The sequence below is a fragment of the Tympanuchus pallidicinctus genome, unplaced genomic scaffold, assembly GCF_026119805.1.
Source record: "Tympanuchus pallidicinctus isolate F22 unplaced genomic scaffold, pur_lepc_1.0 scaffold21, whole genome shotgun sequence".
Lineage (NCBI taxonomy): Eukaryota > Metazoa > Chordata > Aves > Galliformes > Phasianidae > Tympanuchus > Tympanuchus pallidicinctus.
The window spans coordinates 1,795,275-1,818,075 of record NW_026294733.1 but is presented as its reverse complement, the minus strand read 5'-3'; the positions used below and the strand labels follow the sequence as shown (position 1 = coordinate 1,818,075).

The 22,801-nt window shown below is 45.7% G+C and overlaps 1 protein-coding gene across 4 annotated transcripts in view; it reads right to left on the bottom strand.

The window, feature by feature from the left end:
• Positions 1–20,214, bottom strand: part of SGCD (sarcoglycan delta) — a 314,278-nt gene extending 294,064 nt beyond the window's left edge. For 3 of the 4 annotated variants that reach the window (XM_052684682.1, XM_052684677.1, XM_052684680.1), the window contains exon 1: positions 20,087–20,214. The gene's annotated coding sequence lies outside the window, so the exon portion shown is untranslated. Of the gene's footprint in view, positions 1–15,238; positions 15,279–20,086 lie in introns of those variants that run through there. The other variant, XM_052684679.1, reaches the window with a different exon arrangement.
• Between the last annotated feature and the right edge of the window lie 2,587 nt (positions 20,215–22,801).

Genomic DNA, 22,801 nt, shown 5'->3' with positions numbered 1-22,801 from the left:
GGCTTCTTCTCAGTTCCAATAAATTTCGCTTTCCCTTCTTCCTCCCCAAAGAACATTACAGGATTAATTACTTTGCAAGGTCTCCATAAACTCTCCTGTCTTTGAAACACCTATAAAAGCTCAAGCGAAATTTCAGGGATAAACACACAAACTCCCTTTTAATTAAGCAGTGTGCCGCTCTGCAGGGGGTGACGGAGAGAGCAGATGCAGGGGGGATTGCCAATTAAGATACAACTTCTTTGATGGGAAGGGTACAGCCATACACAGGAGGAAGGAGAAAACTTGCCATCCAAGTCGTTATTTTAATTGGCTGCTCAGAAAGATTATGCATTCCACACATCTGATGGTGCCAAAAGAGTATTACTGATCCAAAATACTAAAAAGCCATCAAAACATGTTCTAAGCTGCTTGTATCATGTTAGTACTGCCTGCACTGTTCACTCTTCCTCTTTGAGGAAGCTGTAATGGTGGGAGCTAATTCTCTGGGTTAATCAGACAGAGAAATAGAGAACTTGCAGACTTCTCTTCCTGTTACTGATAATTATTCAGCAAAGAATAGGCATTCTTAGCAAAAATTTCTTGAAAGGAACATACTGGCCTATTTCACTTTCGTAAAACATTAATAGCCATGTGCACAGATGATAAAAAAAGCTGGGAAATTCCATGCATCTGGATGCCCTCAGAGTGAACCCGAGGATGAGCATGTTCTGCATAACTTCCACTGCTTTGACATACAAATATTTTCTTTGCATTGACCTTTACTTTCTGTGATCCTGATGGCGATGTTCTCATTTCCTCAGCTTCATTTAACAGCTGCATATTAACTTTCACTTCTGTTTTTGTTTGGTGTTAATGGAAATGCAAATCAGTTTTTTTGCAGGGTTTGTCCTACGTATGCCTTCATGGAAGGAAAGAAAGCCATTAAACTGAGAAATGGTTTGTTTGATTTGCAGCCTGCTTAGGAATCTCGATTTTGCCTCCTTACATGCTATGTTGTGACCACATCGGTCAGAGCACTGTGCAGGGGTGAATTCAGGCACGGAAACCCAGGGCAAATGCTTTATCCAAACCTTCTTCCCCTGAAGATGATCGCTCTGCTACTCATTCCTATCAAAACACTGAAGTAGATGGGATTTCATCGCCTCTGCTCAAAATAAATAAACTCAACAGAAAATGACCCCTTGTCTTTGTGTATGGAAGCAGAGCACAGTTCTTATCCAGAGCAGGACAACCAGAAATGTATTTCTACCCTGAGAAGACACCTCAGACTGCAGAGGTAAGCTGGTGCAGAGAAACAACCTCTTTCAGGTTCTCTCCATCTGGCAAGACAAATCCAGCAGTATAATTAAGTTTCACAATTTTACACAGAGAAAAATAATTCCAGCCTTTGTGGTCAGACAGAATAGCCTGTAAAAGTGAACCATGTTGCCTCATACAGTGGAGGTGTGAGTTTTCCAATGTCAAATTCACAATTTGACAACGGAAAGTGGAGAAGTCACCAATTTGCTGGTTGAAAGATCCATCAACAAACACGCTGCTGAGAGCCAGCAAAGCCTTCCAGGGGCACAGCCCTCCTAGCAACCACTGTATCCCTTAATCCTCCTGTCAAACTAAACCCTATTACCCACTCTAAAGTGCTCTTTGAAGCATGTTGCTTTGGTAGATATAGCCCTCCTCCTCATTTCTAGTCCAAATTGATTCAAAGCCAAAGTACATCTTTTTATTCTTGCTCCAGTACTTTGCATTAACTAATTTACTCCTTCTCCTCCTTTGTACTCCCCGCCAATATGTTTTTAATTAGTGACAAGGATTCTTCTCAGCTTTCCTCTTTCTTCATGCATCTCCTGTGAGAGCTCCATCAGCCTTCCTGTAGCCCTGGCCCATCCATCTCAAAAAACAGTCACTGTAATACCTGTATTATTCTGACAGAGTCACCACCAGTGATACTTCAAGCCATTATTAGAAAAGCTTCATTACAGAGTTGATGGACCAGCTGATACATGTATTACTCCTCTGTTGCTTTTAACTGCGGAGCTCCCAGCTTACAGGACAAATCCCCACAAAGCCCTCCATGCATGAGCTGACATTCTGCCTTGTGTTACCAATGAGAGGTCATTTTTTCAATGCACAAGCAGCATCTGGCAGCAAAGTTAGCTGCAACTCCATAAACCTGTCATTACAGATCAAAGAAACTTAAGAATAGAAAAATCTATCTATTTCTTTGTCTTCTCATTGGAAAACCTTCCAGTCCAATCTTCAGGAGAGAAAAGAAGCATAAATGACTATTAACAACATCATCCCTTCCCATGCTTGTTTTAGTGGCAAGCACTTTATTCATGGTTGTTGCAGTCACTGACCCCACTGCACTCAGCACCTCTTCTGGAAGGCCTCCCCATCCACTACAAACTGCACTGAACATCCAGAATCAATCAGCAAGAAGAGGTGGAGAATCAACGCAGGCAGCTAATTTCTTTAAACCCAGATACCCACACACACAGGAGAGAATCAGGCTCCAGTTCAGAGCTCTGGTTCACCCTGCAGAGGCTCCAGTGACTGTGCTGCCTCAAGGTTTCCCAATCAGATGCCTGCACCTGAATGTAACTATAGCCCTTGACCATACAGCTTCCTATTTAATGCTATGGCGATGTGGATACCTAATGTGGCTTTTAATTTGTTCAGCTGCTCTGTGATGGCACTGATGCAGGAATCAAGTATACAACCTAAGAATTATTATTTTTCCTTAAGAAATTTGGACTGTAGTGCCAAATCTCAAGAGTTCTGTTTTGTTTTAATGAGATTCTGTGCTAAAATGCAAGACACTTCAAACATCCACAAGCTTCCAGTATTTTTAACTGTTTTTCACTTACTTGATCTTTCAGCTGCTAAAATTTAGGTAGAGACACGTCTTTCCCATAAACACAGACAAAGCAAACTTCATGAGAATAGGTTATGTTTAAAATAACTTCTGAGTTCTTTGTCATCAATGCTGAGTGCAGTGCTGTTGTGTTTCTGTCCTCAGCAAGCAATTTATCCTTTGAAATAATGCTTTTATTATTGTAAAATTAAAGTACAACACCAAATCCCCACCTTCCCCATTAAAAACGTCTCTTACAACAAAACAGACCTTGGAGGAAAAAAAGAAGAGTGGCTAAACCCACACATAACTCTCACTGGACTTTATCTGGCACAGAATATTGTCAGAAAGCAGAAAATACAGGCTAGTCTCACATTATCTGCAATAAGATAGACGGTCTTTCATTTTAACAAGGTACCACTGCCAATATCAGCCCTGCTGTGTAAAAAGCTGATGCAATGATTTTGTTATTTACACAAGAGCAATGAAACCCAGCAAGACTGGATGCGACTGAAGGCACCTTCCAGCAGCTGGCACACATGGGTACTCGGGCAACACCTTGGTGAAGCTGGAAGAGCAGCTTCCAACCCACAGACATTCACCAATGTCCTGCCCCAGCTCTGCCAACCGCTGGGCAACGCAGCATGCCACGAGTCAAGCAACCCTTCAAGCCCTAAATGGGATCACAAACTCCACAAACAGGACAGCAGGTTAGCTGTCTTTCCTCCTAGCTTCTGCTCTGCTGTAGGCTCTCGGAAAAAGAGGTGGATAATTTGCTGTCTTTTCTCAGGAGCACCACTATAACTGATCTCATTCAACAATATATCACTCTTCAAGCCTTATTTCCATCTGCATGTAGTACTTCTACCCCTCAGTATGAAGGGCTAATTAATCTAATGGTCATCTGTATGGGAGATCATGAAGTATAGCGTAAAGACAAGCAATTAGCACTGGAATTAAACAGAACAGACAAGTATTGGCTGGCCAAAGGCATAAAGAGCACGCTGACAATTGCAGGTTCATCTCCATCTTGACCTCATTTGAGCTTGTCAACTACAATGGGTACTTGTTAATTTTTTTCCCATCTAGCTGTCTCTGGAAATTCATTTAAATCAAACCTGTGGTTCTCTCTAATATTCTGTTCTGTCCACACAACGAGGCTTAGGAAACTTCTTAAGAGATGCACATAGTAGGGATGCATCCATGGTTGGAAAGACGGTCCACGGAGTGACCAAACATTTGCAGAAAACTTTGGCATGGCTTTCAGGTTTTGGAAGGCACAATGAGCAAATCCACCAGGCTGATGACCTGCATCAACAGGAGGGAGATCTGGACTGAGCCATCTCTCATAGTACTGCAGGGACAGCATGAAGACAGCGGCGTGGGCAGTTTGTGTTTGGAGACTCCAGCCCTGTCACTCAGAGCAGCATCCAAGATCATGTGGAATTACTCTCACATTCAGGGCTTTGCCTTCTTGGCACCAATTAACTGAAACTGCAGAAATATTTATTTCGGCAACCACCGCAGCAAGATGTTCACAACTTGGAGATCACAGCTGCTCTGAGAAAGACAAAAGCTGTTTCCTTCCAACAAGTGCGATTCAGACAGAGCAGATCCCAGAAATAAAGAAAGAAAGAAAGAAGAACAATCAAATTAAGTTTAATTTCATGTGAAAGTTGTGCACTGATTGGCTGTCTCATTTTTAGCTTCAAACTACTGCGATATCACACCTTACAAATCTGCTTACTCAAAAACAGGTAACCTACATCTCATCATGAAGATGACAGCACAAGCTTTCCCAACGAATGTCCCTCCGCATGACCCTCATACAGGGTCACTGTCGTGGAGCAAAGAGAAAAGATCTTGATTGGTCACACAGCAGAGACCAAGCTGATCTGCACCCAGTGAGACTCTGAACAAAACTCTCCCCACCCCTGGATGAGTAAGGTGACAATTTTAGTGAGTGAGTGCTTCCTGCTGCTGCAGCACAGAGGTTTAATAGCTCTGTTAACCTCAGCACATAACGTCACATGAAACACATACCCACATAAGGAACTGTGACTTCAGCAGAGACCAACAGTGCAAAAAAAAGTAAAATAAATAAATGGAAAAGATTTGGGAATCTCAACAGGTCCCTTCCGAGGTGGGTATTTATGAGGACCAAGCTTCCTCCCACTGCTTTTCATTACAGACTTCATATATATATTTCAGATTCTCCCACTGAGAACATAGATAAGCTTCTAACATAAAATTCTCCATAAAACAGAGTTACAATACAAGAGCAGTGACAAATGCTGGCATCAGAAGCCTGCAGTACTGCTGTTGTTAGAGCTTTGTAGAGAAATGAACAAAGATGTAGAGAGTAAAGTCTAAGTCTCTTCCCCCACATTGAATGTTCCAGAAACAAAACTTACAAAACCTGAAGCGCTCATTAAAGTCACTGAGTGAGGAATGTAGACAGATTATGTCTTAATACTTCTACACAGGAATGACTTAAAACTGTAATACAGCAAGTTCCATCAATGTAAATTCAAGTGTTTGGCTTTTTTTCCCCTCATAACAAATGCATTAAAACTTATTGCCATTGATGAAAAATAGTTTTATCTCGCATGCTGCAGGGCTGAAAATTGCCATGGCAGTGCCATGCAGTGTAACTAAACCACATGTCAATGCATCGTCCCATGAGCTCTGATTCTTGGACCCCTCACCTCCAAACAACTCTGGGACCAGAACAAAAAAGAAGAAAGTACACTGCTCACAAAAACTTACATACAGCATTTCACACTTCTTTCATTGGTTGTTACAGCTGAATATCACATTACAAAGCCAAATCTTCAGAACTGCAGATCACTGACTTGTGGTCCACACACAGCCATTCTATTATATGTCCTTGAAGGGAATAAGGAGCATACGAATAAGATGATAAGGTGTGCACGGATATCTTCATCGCTGGCTTTCTCTGAATCCTTCAGCAAGCAGCATCAAAAAGTCATATACACAAATTAAAAGAAAAAAAAAAAAAAAGCCCAGAACACATATGTAGAGGCAAACCATAGATAAGAACCTAGGGAATAATGGGATAGAAAGGACATCTTCAGAGTCTACAACTGGCAAAAAGGAAAAAAAAAAAAAAGGAAAGGAAAAAATAAAAATCACTTGTCATGGTGATGAGAGGTATTCACAAATATCAGCATTTTTGCCAAGACATGTATGAATTCAAATATCCATTAAAAGTCTGAGAAGGAGAAGGGAGGCAATGAAGGGCCTGACTGTGCTGACAAAAGAGAACGATGAAGAGTAGGCAGAGCTGTAACTGATGCAAAAAGTGCAGAAGAGTTTCGAGGCACTGTGATTGGAGAGCGAAATGACAAAGTAAATTAGATGTTAATAAATGCAAAATACTGCACTGAAAAAATGGGTATGACTGTCCACACAGACTGACAGGCTGTGAATTAGCTGCTTTAGCTCACAAGAGAGATGTAGTCACTGCAGACAGTTCTCTGGAAACATCAGTTCAGCAGTAACCAAAAAAAGAAAACTTCAGAACTCTTCAGGAAAGACAGAGACTGGAATGCACAGCATCGTTATGAAACAGAACGGACTCGTGATCTATCTGTCTTTACAACACCCACAGAATCATAGAATCCCACCTGTAAAAAAAAAAAAACCAAAGACACACAATTTTCTTGTAAAGTATTACAATGTGTTTAATTGATAAATTGGAACACTTGGGCTAAGGTGTGTAAGAATCTCCACCCTGGAACCACAGGTATTGGTTAACAAGTCAAACATTTGGCTCACAACAAGCCATAAAATTTTACCTTTGGTCTTAATAGAAAAAGGGAAATATACAAGGCTTCAAGTAATGGAGCAGATAAAATTTAAGATGCTTCGTAAGTTGAAGGAAAACAACACTCTGAAGTCCCCTTCCACCACCTCCCAGCCCAAAAGGACAGGTGCATTACACACGTTCAGCTGTACACAGTATTCTCCATTTCCACATGAAATGCTTCACCTTCTATTTTTCTTCCTCTGCAGGCTGCTAGGAAGGAAGGGCAGCTTTCATATATGAAGAGTATATACAAAGAAGTCCTAAACACAGCACTAAGCAGACATGTATGTGAAATACCATGTATTACACATGGGCTGGGTCAGAACACCAAGTCCAGTAGACAACTGGAGCTGCTGTAACACCAGAGGAACAGGACCATGCTGGGTGAGAAGCCAAATTCGGAAAGATCAGAAGCTACAAGCAGGGGTTCAAGTAGAACAGAAGCTTCCCATAAGTGGAAGGAAAAAAGCAAGTACAAAAACTGTGTTTCTGCCCCTACAAGGACACTCTTGCATAGCAAGAGAAGCAGATGGAGAACAACACATTCTGTATCATTAAAATATCCTATTCCCACCTTAATGCCAACGCTTGTATCCCCAAGTGGAGCAATTGCTGAGGACAGAGCCGCTCACCTGAGGCAGCTGCTCTTACAGCACAGCTTTTCACACTGTGTTCATGAGTAATTACCAACTGCTGAAGGTGTGAGGCTTGGGGAAAACATCTCTGGCACATTCCAGCTGATGGATCTCTCTGATTACTCTTAATGCATTCTCTTAATGCATATAGTAGAATGACTAACATTCTGACTTCCTGCATCTCCTGATGCTAAGAATGCTCTTCCTACATACAAACTGTGACCCCACTGAGCCATGCAGGACACACTGTTGCTGTTTACAAAGCTTCTGTGTTGCATCATTTTTTCCAAAAGATTTGACTGAACAAATGCACTTCTGCAGCAGCCAATTAAAGGGGACACTGATGAGGTTTCTAGAGCCACTCTGAGCACGGTCTGCATCTCATCTTTAAATCAGTTTCATTCAAGTCAGACAGCTTTGCTGTTCAAGCCAAAACAGAGACTACTAGCAATATCCTGTAAATATATTTGAAATCCTCCATCTCTGTTCATTTTCTTATAGGCAATTAGCATGCAGGTGCTTTTTGCCTAAACCAGTAAAATATGCTCTAAATATGATATTAAAGCATGTGGCAGTGTTACACATTAGCCTGCACAGAGCCCATGCCACAGTGATGAGAAAAAGACCCAAACTTGAGCAGAGGAACAAGAGCCAAAGGGCAGCCAAAGAGCTCAGCTGCTGGAGTCAGGCACAAAGGAGAACAGAAGAAGAAAAAGGAGAATATACAGCAGATTTGTTTTTCAGACAACTCAGCCAATACATCAAACCTTACATTCATGCCTTTCAGGAATCATTACCCGTTGGTAATTAATTACAGCGCAGCTGACTCCACTCCCAGTAATTTCACAGGCACCAGGGTCAGTTTGGCCCTGTCCCTGTTTTCCCACTCAGACCTACAACCTGCTTCCAAACACCTCCCTCCCTCAGACCTAACATCTCCTTTCAAGTATCTATTTCCACCAGAGCATAAAACTACAAAACAACTGTCAAAGCAAGGCTGTTTTGCCATCACATCCCCCCCCAGAAATGAGGGGTTTGGTACATGATGCAAAGCAAGCCTTTAGTCACACCAAGAACAACAGGTTGCCCAGTGCCTATTCTAAAACAGTAGAATAATCTCATATTATAATCAAGTATTTTATTCTGTTTTCTTTTTCAAACACAAAATGCTACAGCAAGCTCTGTATACAAAACTACAAAAATAATTCAGCCATGCAGGATCAACCAGTAAGCAGAAAACTAAGCGACACACTATGATTCTTTGGTCTTATTGAAGCAATGAAAAAGCAGTCAAGTTAGACAAGGTATTCGTGCTCTAAAGACCATTTTGTACTCATGTTTTTGAAGAGTAACACACTAAAAGACTTGAAAGTTGGAATAACTGTAAACTGGATGATACAGAAGAGTTAAAATTCAGGGTTAAGGTTTTACTTGAGCGTGACAGCAAAAGCAGCAAATTGTGTCCTTGTTCAGAAGAAAAGCGTAAGGTAGAAAATCCATTTACATCCTGTCTATGTCCATAAAATAAGTCACAAGAGGAGCACAGCCGTGCATGCTGACACTCCAAAAAGAGTTCACGCTTCCTGCACTGGGGACTTTATAATTAAAAAGAAAAAAAGCAATGCACAGATTATGTTCTAAATCGGAAGCCTTTCCTACCCCAACACCAGGGCTGTAAGTTTTGCACACGCACATGGGCACCTGTCAGGATGGATCAAGCTTCAGTCAGCAACGCAGCTTTTTTGATCTTGAACTCACAACACAGGGTAGGAGAACAAAATCTGGGGGCTGTGGCAACACACACTTTGAGAGACTTCAGAAAGTTACTGGAGCAAGACAAACTGCACAAGATTCTTCTATGAGAAGTCAGGCCAGCAGCAGTCCAAGAGCTCAAACCAGCTCTTGTTTAATTAGCTCTTTGCCATGTACAGGAGAGGCTGTACGAAGTGCCCAGTGCTGCATTCTCATTTGCACTTTGCTGCGATCCATACAGCAGCAATTCAGCCCTGAGTGATGCAGAGCTCATTACCCAGCAGAGATGAGCTCTCCTGGCAGCGAGCCGTTCCTCCTGCACACAGCATCAGCCTCACTGCCCACCCCAGCAGGGCACGGTGGTACCGGCAGGCAGTGCAGATGCTGTGTATGCAAGGTTGGACCTGGCAGACCCAGGGCAGAAGCAAGGATACAGACTGCTCTCTGACACCGTGACAGAGTGAGTTTTATCCATCAGGAATGGGAACGCAAACAATGGGATGTCCTGCTCCAGCTTCAGCACATCCCAGAGACTCTTGTTTTGCTGGGCTGGGTGCATGCTCTGCCATTGCTGGAGCTCCCTCCAAAATGCCCTAGAAGAGGGCTAAGACCCTGATCATGATCCTCTGCAGATTCTCAATTCATGCCTTAAAAATACTTTCATTAATTAAGAAAACCTCCACTGTACCATTACAGAGATGAGCTGTGCCCTCTGGCCAAGCAGAGGAACCCAGGATACTGGAGCAGCCTCGTAAACCAGAGCAAGCAGCCTGATCTGCTGCAAACTTCAGCAATGGGGAACATCATTGGCAATACCAACATAAAGCATTAGATGCAGAGCAAGTCCCTGCAGGGTGACTGGTGGGCACAGACTGAGCCAGGACAGGAGGAGCAAATCTCTACTGAACAATGCTGTCTGTGCACAGATTTCACTCTTTGATGCAGTACTGTTCTCACCCTCAAAGAAGAATACCCACAAAAAAAAAAAAAAAAGCACAAAACACACACACCTCCATGGCAATCTTCTGCTCATGCTCTCATGCTCTCCCCCAGAAGAGCAGCCCTGGTGTCCGGCTGGCAGCACAGTGGGCAGAGCACCAAGAAGGCAGTGGGGCTGCACTGCTATACAGCACCAAGAGCTCAGGCCCAGAGTCAAGTGATGTGGATTACTTACTGCACAGATTCCAACTAACCTGAATGGAAATTTGTTTGTTTGTTTGTTTTAGGGGAGAGGGCATTCAGTTTGTGGTTTTGTTTGTTACCTTAAAGGATCTGGATGTATAGTAAAGCTTCAGTCAATAAAGGCCAACTGCCACACTTCTTCCCGAATATTTAGGAAAGTCCCACTGGGACCCGTGAGATACTTTCAGGAGTGCTGTATCCTGGACTTGGACATAACATAGGTTTTTCATTGCTGTTGTTTTTTTTTAATCACAGCCACCTACCTTTTCATCCATAGCAGCCCATCAACCTACAAACTGATGCAGCTACTTTTGATCAAGAGGTGAAAGTCACAACTTAGCTCAGAGCTTTAAAAACAAGAAGAAAGAAAACAAACAAACAAAAATCACCACGGAAGGCAGTCTGGGGACTCCCCTCCCTGCCAGCAGTCAGAGCAGTGACTGCCTGCTGGCACCGAGGTGTCTCACGCAGTACGGTCTGTTCTCCCTCTGCTGAGCAATCCAAGCACTACAGAGAATAACTAAGAGTGGTCCGTGAGTAGGGGCAGCGCTGCAAATGAACCAACTTTAACTCTCAGGCTAACCCCTGAACAAGGAAGAATGCCCACAAAGAACTGCTCAGGGCCACCATGCCCACAGAGACGTGCTCTGCAGCTCGACTCATGGCTGAGCATGGGACTGTGGAGCAGAGCACACCCCACTGAGCAAGCACACAGTCAACACAAGCCTGCAGTGCAAGAACCTGCTCGCAAGTTCCACTGTGTCAGAACTGGTCCATCCAATGGTGGCCAACACCACCAGCTGTAAGTGCAGCAAAGCTCCAGCAGCACACAGAGCCTCCCTGGATGTGGTCCCAGCTCTGCTTTTCTGCATTGGTGGTTGCCCTTCAAAGCCCAGACCATGGGGACTAAGCAGAACATTAACTGGAAGTCTGCACCCAAAGGTGAACACTTCAGTGGTTTCAGTCCCTTAGGGGAGTTCACACGGCACAGCACTGGAGCCTGGCTGCTGGCCCTGCTGTGTGCATGCTGCAGGAAAGCAGGGCAGCCTCAAAGCCAAAAGCCTTCCCAAAATGCCACTTCACCAGGAGGAGGGAGGATCAAACCAGTGCAGGTAGCGGCACAACGCAGGGGATAGAAAGCCTGAGCTTAGAAATATTCTAGAAAGCAGCCCAGCTTACCCATGCACTAGATTCAGTGAGCTCTTCTGTACATCACCAGCTTCTTGAAAACATCACCAAATTCAAAAGCAAAAATACTTAAAACTAAATGTTCACTGATAAACAGAGCACAATGTTGAGATATGAAAAGTTTTCATCTCCATGAGGAACCAAATAACCTCTTTTTCCAAGTGGAAGAGCAGACGGATGATGACCCCAGCATTCTATCTCTATGAAAAAACAAGTCTCTGTTTTTCAAAAGCTACAAAAACAAAGATTTTTAAGCTGTACTCAAATTCAACAGAACAGCAGCTAAAAATGGCAGAAAACAACCTGGGGAGGTTGGGGTGGGTCATCTCAGAACCAGCATGGTACAAAGCACATCCAGGTGCAACAGGATTGAGAGGAGCAGACAGAAGCAGGGAGGAAGAAGGTGTTCACAGGGAAAGGCACAGGAACACAAAGCAGTGCTTGTGCTAGCCCTGGTCTACAGGCCAGGAAGAGTTCATCTCTGCAGTATTTAGACCCAAACTGAGAAGAAGCACTGGCATTCATATAGCATCCCCTTAGAACTTTGGGAGAGTGGGAGACTGCAGCAAGGGCATGCAGGGAAGGCCTATGAATTGGCAAGGTTATTGAAAAGGAAACTGGGAGGCTATTTGCTGTGTTTACCAACCTGTTGTTCAAAAAATTTAGTGGTATGTTTCCAAACTACTCTGACTGCACTCGGCAAAATTCCCTTGTTAAAATCAGTGAGAGAAAAGCTGTAAGCTGCACGTAGCACCAGAAAGCTGCAGATGAAAGACAAAGTTCCTGTGCATTCTCTCCCTGCAGTTACCTCGTAAATCCAAGTTTGTCATTAAGCAACACCTATCTTGCCAAAACCCCTGGGAAAGCACCAAGCAGCCGTTAATTCATTTCTGACATTCGCTTGGGAAATACTTCTGGGGCAATGAGCTGTGTGCTGGCACGAGTTCAGCCTCCTTTAGGATGCCAGTGCCAGTGGCACAGAGGCAGGGAACCAACGCTGGGCAGCCACATGGACTGCCAAAGACAAATGGGCTCCGATGGCGCGCAGAGCTTTTAGGCTGACACCTTCCTCCTCAAGCACCCCTAAGGGACCTGATGTAAGCAGATAACAAAGCCTCAGGTTCTCATAGATGAAATAAAAGCTGGAGTAGACAGGAGAGAAGGTTGGTTTTTTTCCCACTGCGGTGTTAGAAGGCTGCCCCAGGGGATTTAATCAATGCAAGTGAATCTTTTATATTTTCCTCCAGTATTCCCAAAATAATGTCAGTGAGACAGTGAGATGCTGGCACTTTCGCAACATAGAGTGACCATTTCCTAGCAAGCTCGAGTTGGTCTTTATCAAAAGAACTGAAAAAATGCATTACAACTTCAAAGAAAAATAGCAAGCAAGGAAACAGAAGCAGCAGGATAACATTAGGTGGGATTGTTGGCTCTCAGGACAACTTTGTATTACTTTTCTTTTTAAGCATGAAGTGAATGAAGAGCAGCATAACCAGAGTTGCTGGTGCAGAAACATACCTGCAGCTACCCTGGACCACAAGAACAGCAAATAATTCCAAAACGTACATACCGTCAGACACTATCTAAAGGCATTTCCAGATCCAGAGTCTCCTCTCATGAAGGAAACACCTTCCTGACCATCTGCTTCATCACAGAGCCTACAAAGCTCTCCATGCATTCAAGCAGCTCCTAATGCACCACCTAATAACCTATCACCCAGAGGATCTGTGCATGCACACTGCGTCCACACGTCACATTAAATAAGGAGCAGCAGACCACGTTACATAACACCTTTACATAATCGCAAACACCTGAACAACCGGCCCCTCCTGCCTGCAGGTCTGCGTGCTGGATCGCCCTCGGCCAAAGGAAAGGTGGGCAAGGAGCCTTCCAAAGCCATGCATCAACTCCCAGTCCTACCTTCAGCAGTGAACTGGAGAATCTATTCCTCCAATTTCCTGCTTGTAGCGCTCGCTTTGAAACGCAAAACAAAAGAACCGCCACTTCTTGGGTTCTAAAAGCTGCAAGCAACACCAACCCTTCTAAGTCACCTGCAAAGGGGGGCAAATAAAGGACAAAACGGGCACACGAGTCACAACTTCTCAAACAAAACACTAAAAGCCTCCAGGAAGCACCATAAGGAGCCAGCCGATGTCTTCACTGCACTCCAATTTCAGTGATTTCAAGGGGGAAAGACAGAGGTAATTCCTCAGCAGCAACCAGCATATTGCAACAGCTGTACCTCTGTTAATCACAGAGCTCAGGAGCAAAGTTCACGCACCGTATTACTGAGAGGCGAAGATCTCTAAAGAGCTTTCACTCTCAGTCATCTCGTTGGGGTTCTTTTCAAATCTTGACTCTTATTTTTCATTTATCAGGATCATTTTGTTTCAAACTGGCATTCGGAATACAATTCTTCCTCAAAAGAAAAGTAGTCTGTAATACCGGTCTGGATCCTCAATTGATACAGAGTGCCACGAGAAGTCAATGGAATTAGGTTAATTTATACCAAATGAACACTACTAAGACTTCTCTTTGAAACGATGCTGGAAGTGGGACAACCATGCTCATTTACAGCAGATGCACTCACAGGGCACAGTTTATCCCCACACACAAGGAATGTCACAGAGCACACGTATCCACTAACAGGAGCTCAGCAGCAAACCAATGTACGAACGTCACCACGACCCATTCCGCACAGCACACAATTGAGAGCTGTTCATTTCTCTTTTCAATGAGCCACTACGCGAGTGTTGATTTAATGGTTCATTTATCAACCCCTCTGAATATTAAGCAATTCATTTTGCCTTAATTTGGACGATTCAATTTCACCCATCCTTTCTCCCCTTGAAAAATGTGAACTGCTCTCAAGGGAGAAGCTGTTTTAAAAGTTGACTTCACAGGCAGTACTTGGGAATCCACGGGAGAATGGAAGGTTACATGGAATATTTGGATAAATATTTTTATTTGACTTTCTTTTTCCCTTTCTATTTTACGCTACACCTGAAATTCACACATGCTAAAGCAAAGACACCCCAACAAGCATTCTTAACACTGCAGACCGAGATGCATCTTCTGCAGTATCTGCCACTAGACGAGAAGCCCACCAGAAAATTAAGCACACAGTCAATACAACCAGCAGCCTTCCTCAGCGTCACAATTCTCGAGGAACCGAGTTCCTCTCTGAAAATCCCCTACTTTCCACGAAACTTTGTTGTTGGAATATACATATATATATATATGTTAATAATAATAATACCGCGTGAAACACCCACGCCGAGCAGCAGCATCTCCTGCTCAGAAGTTTGCATCTCGGAGCGCTCCGGCAGCGCAGCGCACACCGGCACAGCCGCCCGGAGCAGAGCGGCCGCCCGCAGACAGCGCACCTGTTGGGCAGCCCGGCCGCGTCCCGGGGCTTCCCGTGGCGGAGCTCCGTTCTCACCCCGGGCCGCTCCATCCTCGTCCGAGCTGTTAGCGCCGGGCTCGGCGGCTCCATCCTTGCACTGCCGTAAGTCTCCTCGGGAACCCCCCCGTACGCACACCGCAGAGCTCAGCCCCGGAGCCAGGCGGCATCTCCCGATGCGAAGAGCCGCTTTGATCCCCGGAAAGGGGAATCAAGAGCCGCCGCGCGAAGGGACGCGCGGGGCAGAGCTACCCCGGCTCGGCGGCGGACCCGACGGGTCCCCGCGAAGGGCAGCCGGGGCCGAAGCCCGAAACTCCGCCAAGTGCGAGGCTGCCTGGCCGCGGATAGGGCAGGGCGCAGCCCGGCCGTCCCCCTCCGGGCGCTGCACTCACCTGGACGCCGGGCGGCCGAAGGGGCGGGGGTGGGGGGGTCGGCTCGGCCCCTCAGGACATCGCCGCTGGGGCCGCCGCCGGGGGCGGGAGCGCGGGGGCCGGCGGCGGAGCGGCTCCTCCGGCAGCGGGGGCGCGGCGCTGCCTCACGCCGCGGCGCTCAGCCGCGCCGCCTCCGACACGCGGCCGTGGCGCCCCGGCCCCGGTTGGGGGGGGCAGCGGCGTCGGAGGCGGGCCCGGTTCCCGCGGCCTCCCTTCCCTTCCCCTCCCCTCCCTCCCGCCTCGCCCCACCCGCTCCGCTCCGCCGCGCCCGCCCCCTCGGGAGCGCTCCTGATGTTTCTCCCCTTTCCTTTCTCCCTTTTATGCCTTCCTTTCTTTTCTCCCGTTTTAGTCTCCTTCGCCCCACTTTTCTTCCACTCCCCTCGTTTTTTCCCTTTTCATCCGTCTCCCCATTTATCCCTTCCCCCTTTTTTTCATTCCCTCCCATTTTCCCATCCCCCTTTTCCCGTCTCCCTTTCCCCCTCATTTCTTCTCCTCCCTTCCTCCTTCCCCCATTCCCCCCTTTTTTCCCCCTCCTCCTTTCCCTCAGCCCTCTCCCTTCCACAAGCTTTTAGCAGATCCGACCGCGGCCAGCCGCCAGCAGCCTCTCTCGGAGGAGACGGCCAGGGGCTGTGGTTAGCAGATGGCCCCGGGGGAGCAGACTGCACGCAGCGGTGTGCATCGCTCCACATCTTCCCCCTGCACCAGCCCCGACCCGGCGTGGCTGCCACCGGAGGGCACCTCCATGGGCATCCTCCCTCCCAACCCCCCTCCCCTCCTCCCCCGCCCCCCCCCACCACTCCACCCTTGAAGGTTTTGGATAAATCAATTCCGAAGGATCCAGCACAAATGAAGGAAGCACGGTTCGTTGCTCACTTAAGCCCCCAGCCCAGCGCTGGGTCTGCAGTTCCCAGAACACCTAACGTGTAAAGTGCATGGCATCCCTGAGGCAGCCTGCACTGAGCTCCCAGCGCTGCTACAAAAGCTTCGGTACCAACAGGCTTCACAATTCCCCCTGTTGGAGTTTCATTCATTACAGATGGGACCAATGGAAACACTGTTATCACCTTAAGATGTTGATTCTGTGATTCTGTGATCATTTTGCCACTGTATACAAATGGTTTGGTTTTATAAGACCAGTGAATGCTTTTTCTCATGTTCTGGAGCTAAAGATCAAAGTTCACAATACACTCAGTGCTACTGATTGATATTCACTACTGTCTAAAGTAAAGAGCCAAGATTTGGTTGACAGAATCACAAAATGGCTTAGGTTGGAAGGGACCTTAAAGATCATTGAGCCCCAACCACTGCCATGGACTGGTTGTCCCCCACCAGCTCAGACTGCCCAGGGTCCCATCCAGCCTGACTCTGAGCACTTCCACGGATGGGTTCATCAGAGGTCTGTAAAATCAATGCCAGCAGAATGACGTTAAGCAAGGCTAAAGCAAAAAATCAAAACCTAAGCTGAAGATGTTACCCTGTTTTAAGTCTCCTTCCCAATCTCCAGATTGCAGCCAGATCACTGATAAACCATGGAACACCTTAAGCAGCAGTAGATATGCACAAATCAGAAAGACTGCTTCTGTCAATTTGAATTGTTACATCTGGAACTTCAAGTTAATCATTGGCAGCATCACCCTCGGGAAAACAGCCCCAGTTAAGTACGAAGCCCCCTCAGATTAATTCATAGAATGATAGAATATCCTAAGTTGGAAATGGCCCATATGGATCATTGAGTCCAACTGCTGGCTCTGCACAGGACCACTCAAAAATCAGACCACAATGCATGGAAAGTGCACTAAGTTCTGCCCTGTACACACACCTCTGTGCATGCACTTCTACTTGTAAGCTACATGGAGACATTGCTCAGCCTTGCAATGTCAGAGGTATGCCTGTATGACTATTGCTGAAGAATTCAGCAATATATGCAAGATATGTTCATAAATATATATATATATTTTAAAATTACTGGATTCTGCTGGCCAGCAATGGCAGGGAATGCTAATTCCACTTAGTTACAGGAAAAAGCAATAAAAGCAAATATGTTTCCCTAAGGCCCAAGCCAAGAGTGATGAAAAATCCAGGCCAGCAAACATATTTTGTTCAAACCAGTCTTCAATGTCATCTCTTTTCCCACTGAAAAATAAAAGAGGAAGCGAACCTAAGGCAAACTGAAGTATAAACAATACTCCCCAGATCTATTAATTGTACCCAGACATAGCCTCAAGCTGGGGAAACAGGGACAGCCTCCACCCCAAAACTGGGCAAGTCCTGCCCTCAGCTCAGACGTGCCACAAACACAAATGCCATACCGCCTTAGCCAAGAGTATTTAAAGTTATGAGGTCAGTGATAGCAGCAGCTGCTGCTCCTGACCTCAAGGGAATCACAGTTCTGCTTAACACAGATTCCTGTCCTCCCATTTCTCACTGGATTTCTGTGATCTGGGTCGTCCTCAGAGCTGTGGGAGTGGGCTCATGCTCCTGCCATGGCTGCATGTGGCTGTGTGGCCAGGGGACAGAAGGAAAGGCAGAGCAGGCTGAGAGAAATCACTTGTCCTGGTAGGGATGGCTCTACTCATTTTCCCTGCCTTTAGGAAGGAACAGCTGCTGCTCAGGTTTGCCAGCACCCAGCATTCAAAAACCATGACTGAGAGACTCAGAAACAGGATGATTGTCTATAAAAGAGGCTGATACTAGGGGTGAAGGGGGGGGGGGGAGGGGGAACTGAAAGGAAAAAAAGCCTCTTTTTATTTAGTTTGAGTTACTGTCCGCAGGGATCTTCTCACAAGCTTTTTTCTCAGTTCATGAGGAGCAGAGATCCACCCTATATATTTTTTTTCCCTTCCTTTTTAATGAATGCTGGGATTCTAACATAATCAACTAATTCCAGGAGCTGAGCCTTGAAGATAAAAAAAAAAGTATACCATGTCGCAAAGCTCACAATGCAATCTCATTGCATTGGAATTGGCAGCAGTTCACTTGGCTCTGGAAATAATAAAGTGGGAGACTGAAATGACAAACAAACTGGAGATCCAAACCCAAGTGCCACCAGGGAATGCAAAGCAGATGGCCAGCTAAAGAGGACCAGCCCAAAGAACTGCTGTAATCTTCCCAGTAAGATTACTGACAGCATCTGTGGTTGCCTCCTTCCTATGAGCGTGCCTGGCACGGTTTGGACCTCGGTGTCCTTGTCACGAGTTATTAAGACAAGTAAACAAGCTAGGGCCCTCTCTATTGCAAATCACTTGTGTGCACCCTCTCGTAGCAAATGTCAATTCAAGAGCATTGGAGAGCATGTAAAGGTTGGGGAACAAACTCTGCAAACTCACATGCTACCCTACCTTGCAACTAACTGATTGATCACTTAGCTACTGTGAAGATAATATTTGTATGTGCTTTTAGGAAGAACTGATTATGCAGCATGCTTGTATTAAAATATCTGCTCTGTTTCAATGTGCCACGATGTTATTTTGTCAGAAGAATTTGTTTAGAAGCTGCAAAATTAAGTTTGTGCTAACCAGGGGCAGGCACAATGAAAATTAGATTTGGGGACTCCCCATAAATATGCAAGGGTGAGCATATGAGATCATATGTAGCAATTCATTTTCTGAAAGAGGCAAAAAACTAAATTACATTGTCTTCTGTCACATCCAGTTTGCTCACCAGAGGGAAGCACATGAAGATCAGCTGTGACCATGGGAAGTAAGCAGCGTGGTAACAACACCCTGCAGAGCTCCACTGGGACTGATCCTTCCTGCTTACCCCAATCAATGCATTGGCTTATTGGAGAAGAAAACAATTATCGTACTGCAGTTTCAGACTGCCAACCCCAGCAGATTCTCTCTGCTGCCAAATAGGATTTCTCCTTAGTTTAGCACTTAGCAAGGCTGCCCAGCCTTCAAGCATACAGTCATTTTCTCCAACTTTGACTCTTTTCACCAGCCTGGGAACACAACACTGAACCCTAACTAAAACCATATGCTCCTCTCTCTAGTTGCCTGCAGAGAACTGCTTGCAGTTCCTGCTTGCAGGATTTTGAACTCTGGATTCAATGGGAGAAGTTTCTCCACAGGCACCTGCAGCTAAATCCTCCCCATCGTAATGGTGCGTGCATCTCCACTGCCTGTGGTCTGAAGTAAGCAGGATATCATCATCTGGGGATGACAGGGAATTAGAGTCCCTCTTGGATGAATGCAGCACTCCTGTCCCCCTCTCCCAGATTGGTGCATGACAGCCTGGCAGCCACAGAAACGCACGGAGTGAACAAGGTCTTCCTTCCCCACCAGCCAATAACGATAATTACACAGGCAAGCCTATATTAATTTGGGTTCAGTCCTTTTCCCTCTCAAATTAACATCCATTTGGCTGTTGGCGCTGACCTTATCAGAAGCCGACCCGGCATCACAAAGCAAAAATGAGATTGCTGCTTTCCCTCGTCAGGGGCAGGCCTAACGAACACAAGCAGCCAGGGCAGCTCCCAGCATGGCTGCAAAGCTCTGGGCAGCAGGGCTGCGCCTCGGCAGGTAACTCAGCACAGAGCACGCAGAGCTGTCCTGCGGGTCACCACATCCCTCTGCATGCCTCCTCAGCTGCAAATGCCCTCAGTCCCACTGATTTCCGTTAGCTGGCCACTCCTCGCCCTGTTTCTACAAACAGAGAAAGTAACTGTTTACAATTCCCGACTCCAGGCCTTCTGCCAGATAACACTTGCAGATGCGCTGCCAAGGCAAGCTTCATGCAGGAAAAAGAAAGGAGAAAAAAAAACAAACCAAGCATAAATGGCAGATGAAATAGACCAGCTCCGATTCTTACCTTCAGAAGCAGACTCCACTCCAAGCCCACAAATGCTTTTACTACGCTGGAAGTCTGCAAACTATTTTTAGTTCCCCTCTGGGCTGCCATATAGGGCCAGCAGCCCCCTGCCAGCCACCGCTGATCTGCCCAGCAGAACTGCAGGCCACCTGCTGCTGGTGAGTCACCCTGTGTCGCGCTCACGCGATAAAGATAGGCAAAGCAGAAATACAGTTGCTTCTTTTCCTCCATACCCCTTGCATTTATGCCTCCCCGTGTTTGAAGCATATAAAATCCATGCAAGGTGATTACATCTGATCACCAATTCACGTTCCCTTCAGACCAGAAGCTCTAAGAGGCAATAACTATAGCAGAAATATTCTTATTTAGAATGGTGACATGAGGATATACATATACATATATGCATATACATGCACTTACACATGTAACATTCATCTTCAGAGTGACCGTGTTCCTGAACTCTCCTGCTCTAGTACATGCAAACTCTTGTTTTCTGAGAAAACAAGAATGGAAATTCAGTGAAGCTCCATCTTGATCCTGTCTTGCACGTGCTGTACGAAAGAACAAGCTTGGGAAATAGGCATGTCTAGGGGACACTCAGCCCAATGGCACAGAGAAGTGAGACCAACCACATGTTCCTCAGACCAACCTTCAGGGAGAAGGCAGAGGTAGCTCAGTGGTTGTACAACGGCTGTACTCCCCTTTGTTTGCTTCCCAGCCCTGCCTTGCAGTGACAAACACACAGGTAACAGCCCCCTGTTCTGCACTGGGAGTCTGATTTAGCTGTCCCCCCAAGCCATCCTTACAGGCTGCACTTCAAAACTTTTAGGAGCTGCAATAAATAGCTGCTAGGTCTGGCTTTTGATCCCTGGAAGATCTGTATTTTCTTTCTTTCTTATTACTCTCTTTTTATATTTTTTTTTCCAAAATGTGAATTTTGTGTTATTTCTGTAATATATAATATGTATATCAGTTCATGATGGCACTCACCATTCTTGCCCTTAGCTTACCCTACTGTCCTCACTCTCTACATCTTAGTCACTCTTAGTAAGGACAATGGAAAAATGTCCTCCAATATGAGTGGAAATAGGACAAACATTTACAGAAACCTCTGAAAACAGTTTTAACTGTCATGGCAAAATAAGTGCAATGTAGGAAGCTGTATCCTTTAGATTACTGATATAACTATGTAAGCATATATGTCACCCATACAGAAAAAAATCCAAAGTATTCAATGGATAATGAAAAACTTCCTGTAGGTTTATAAAATGATTGTATTGATTGTATCCCATTAGAATGATTTTTAAATATATGATACTTCTGTTCCCAGAGAGCTCTGTAGATTTTCCAATACATTTCTGTAGAGATGATCTGTTGTGTTGTTATGTTACGTTTTGTTTTGTTGCTTTCTTTTTTGTTCCCCTCTCTATCATCTTCTGTTGATCTGGAGGAGGAATGGTAGAACCCAAGGAACTGTCCCAGCCTGTCTGGTTCTTTCTCCAAGAGGAGCTGGGTTAGACAGCAACAAATGTCAAGTTTTCCCTCTTTCAGCAGCTTAGATTGTGTGCCATATAAAACCCTCCAAGAGCCAAATGAAGCTCTTAATAATTTGTCCTTGCACGTGTTCTAGGCTCCAAAAACAATTTAGAAATGTATTTCAAGCCCTGCAATTCAAAATAACCCCTGGTAAATCAACATCTCACCACTCAGAATGACCATCTGCCAACATCAACTCTGAGCATTTCTCCACCAAATAAAAGTGAAATCCCGGGGTCCATTCCTCTCTATTCCCAGCTGCATCTGCAGTTTCGGGGGGGCCCAGCCGAGCCGTGGGATGTGGGGCAGCAGCCCCTGAAGCTCCGCAGTTCAGGCAGCCCTGCGCTCTGCGGTGCTCTATTCCCCCCTAGTGACCGCATCGCTCCGAGGGCACTGAATCAGCTGCAGCCTTCCCGCTCCTCAGGGCTGCTGCATCCCCAAACACAAGCAGGAGAAGCTCTGGCTTTGTGATTCATGAGTCCTGCGACCCATCCAGACAGCTGCCTGGGCACCGTGACCATCTCAAGGGACAGAAACAACCCATGCAGTGAACTACAACCCAAGCACAAGGCTCAGCTCTCCTCACCACCCCTCCAACCACAGCCTAGGCATGCCACCAACATATCACCTAACACCATGGCTCTCTATATCCATGAAGCAAAAAACGAGGAACAGAAAGAAAAAAAAATCCAACCCACATCAGCACGTCTGCCTCGAATCCCAATTAGAAAAGAATTGTTTGCCTTAATTCTAAATGTATTTAGAATATGGAGCATATATTTCCAAAGGATGTTTTGTATTTACAGCGTGTCTGTCGGGTTATACTGCTGCAGTGTAATTGTTTTCCTGCTGAGAATTATAGCAGTGAAGTTACTCTGGGTGCGATTACAGCTAATTATAGTTTCGCTTCAGAATTTAAAGGCTCTCCTGCAATGCTCCCTCCTTTCCACTTAGACTCCATGGCCTCAGAGCACATCTTGGTTGCTGCCCATAATTGGAGTAACGGAGGTCTGTGAGGTCACTGCCAGCTCCGTGGCGCTTGGGTGCATTTGAGATTTAGTTGCTAGAAATGGATAAAACAGTACAGTAACAGTGTGAGGGGAAATCCGTAACAAACACCCTGCACTGAGACCAGAGGTGAGACAATCTCAGCCTAATTTCACCTGGGGGCAGCTTTAA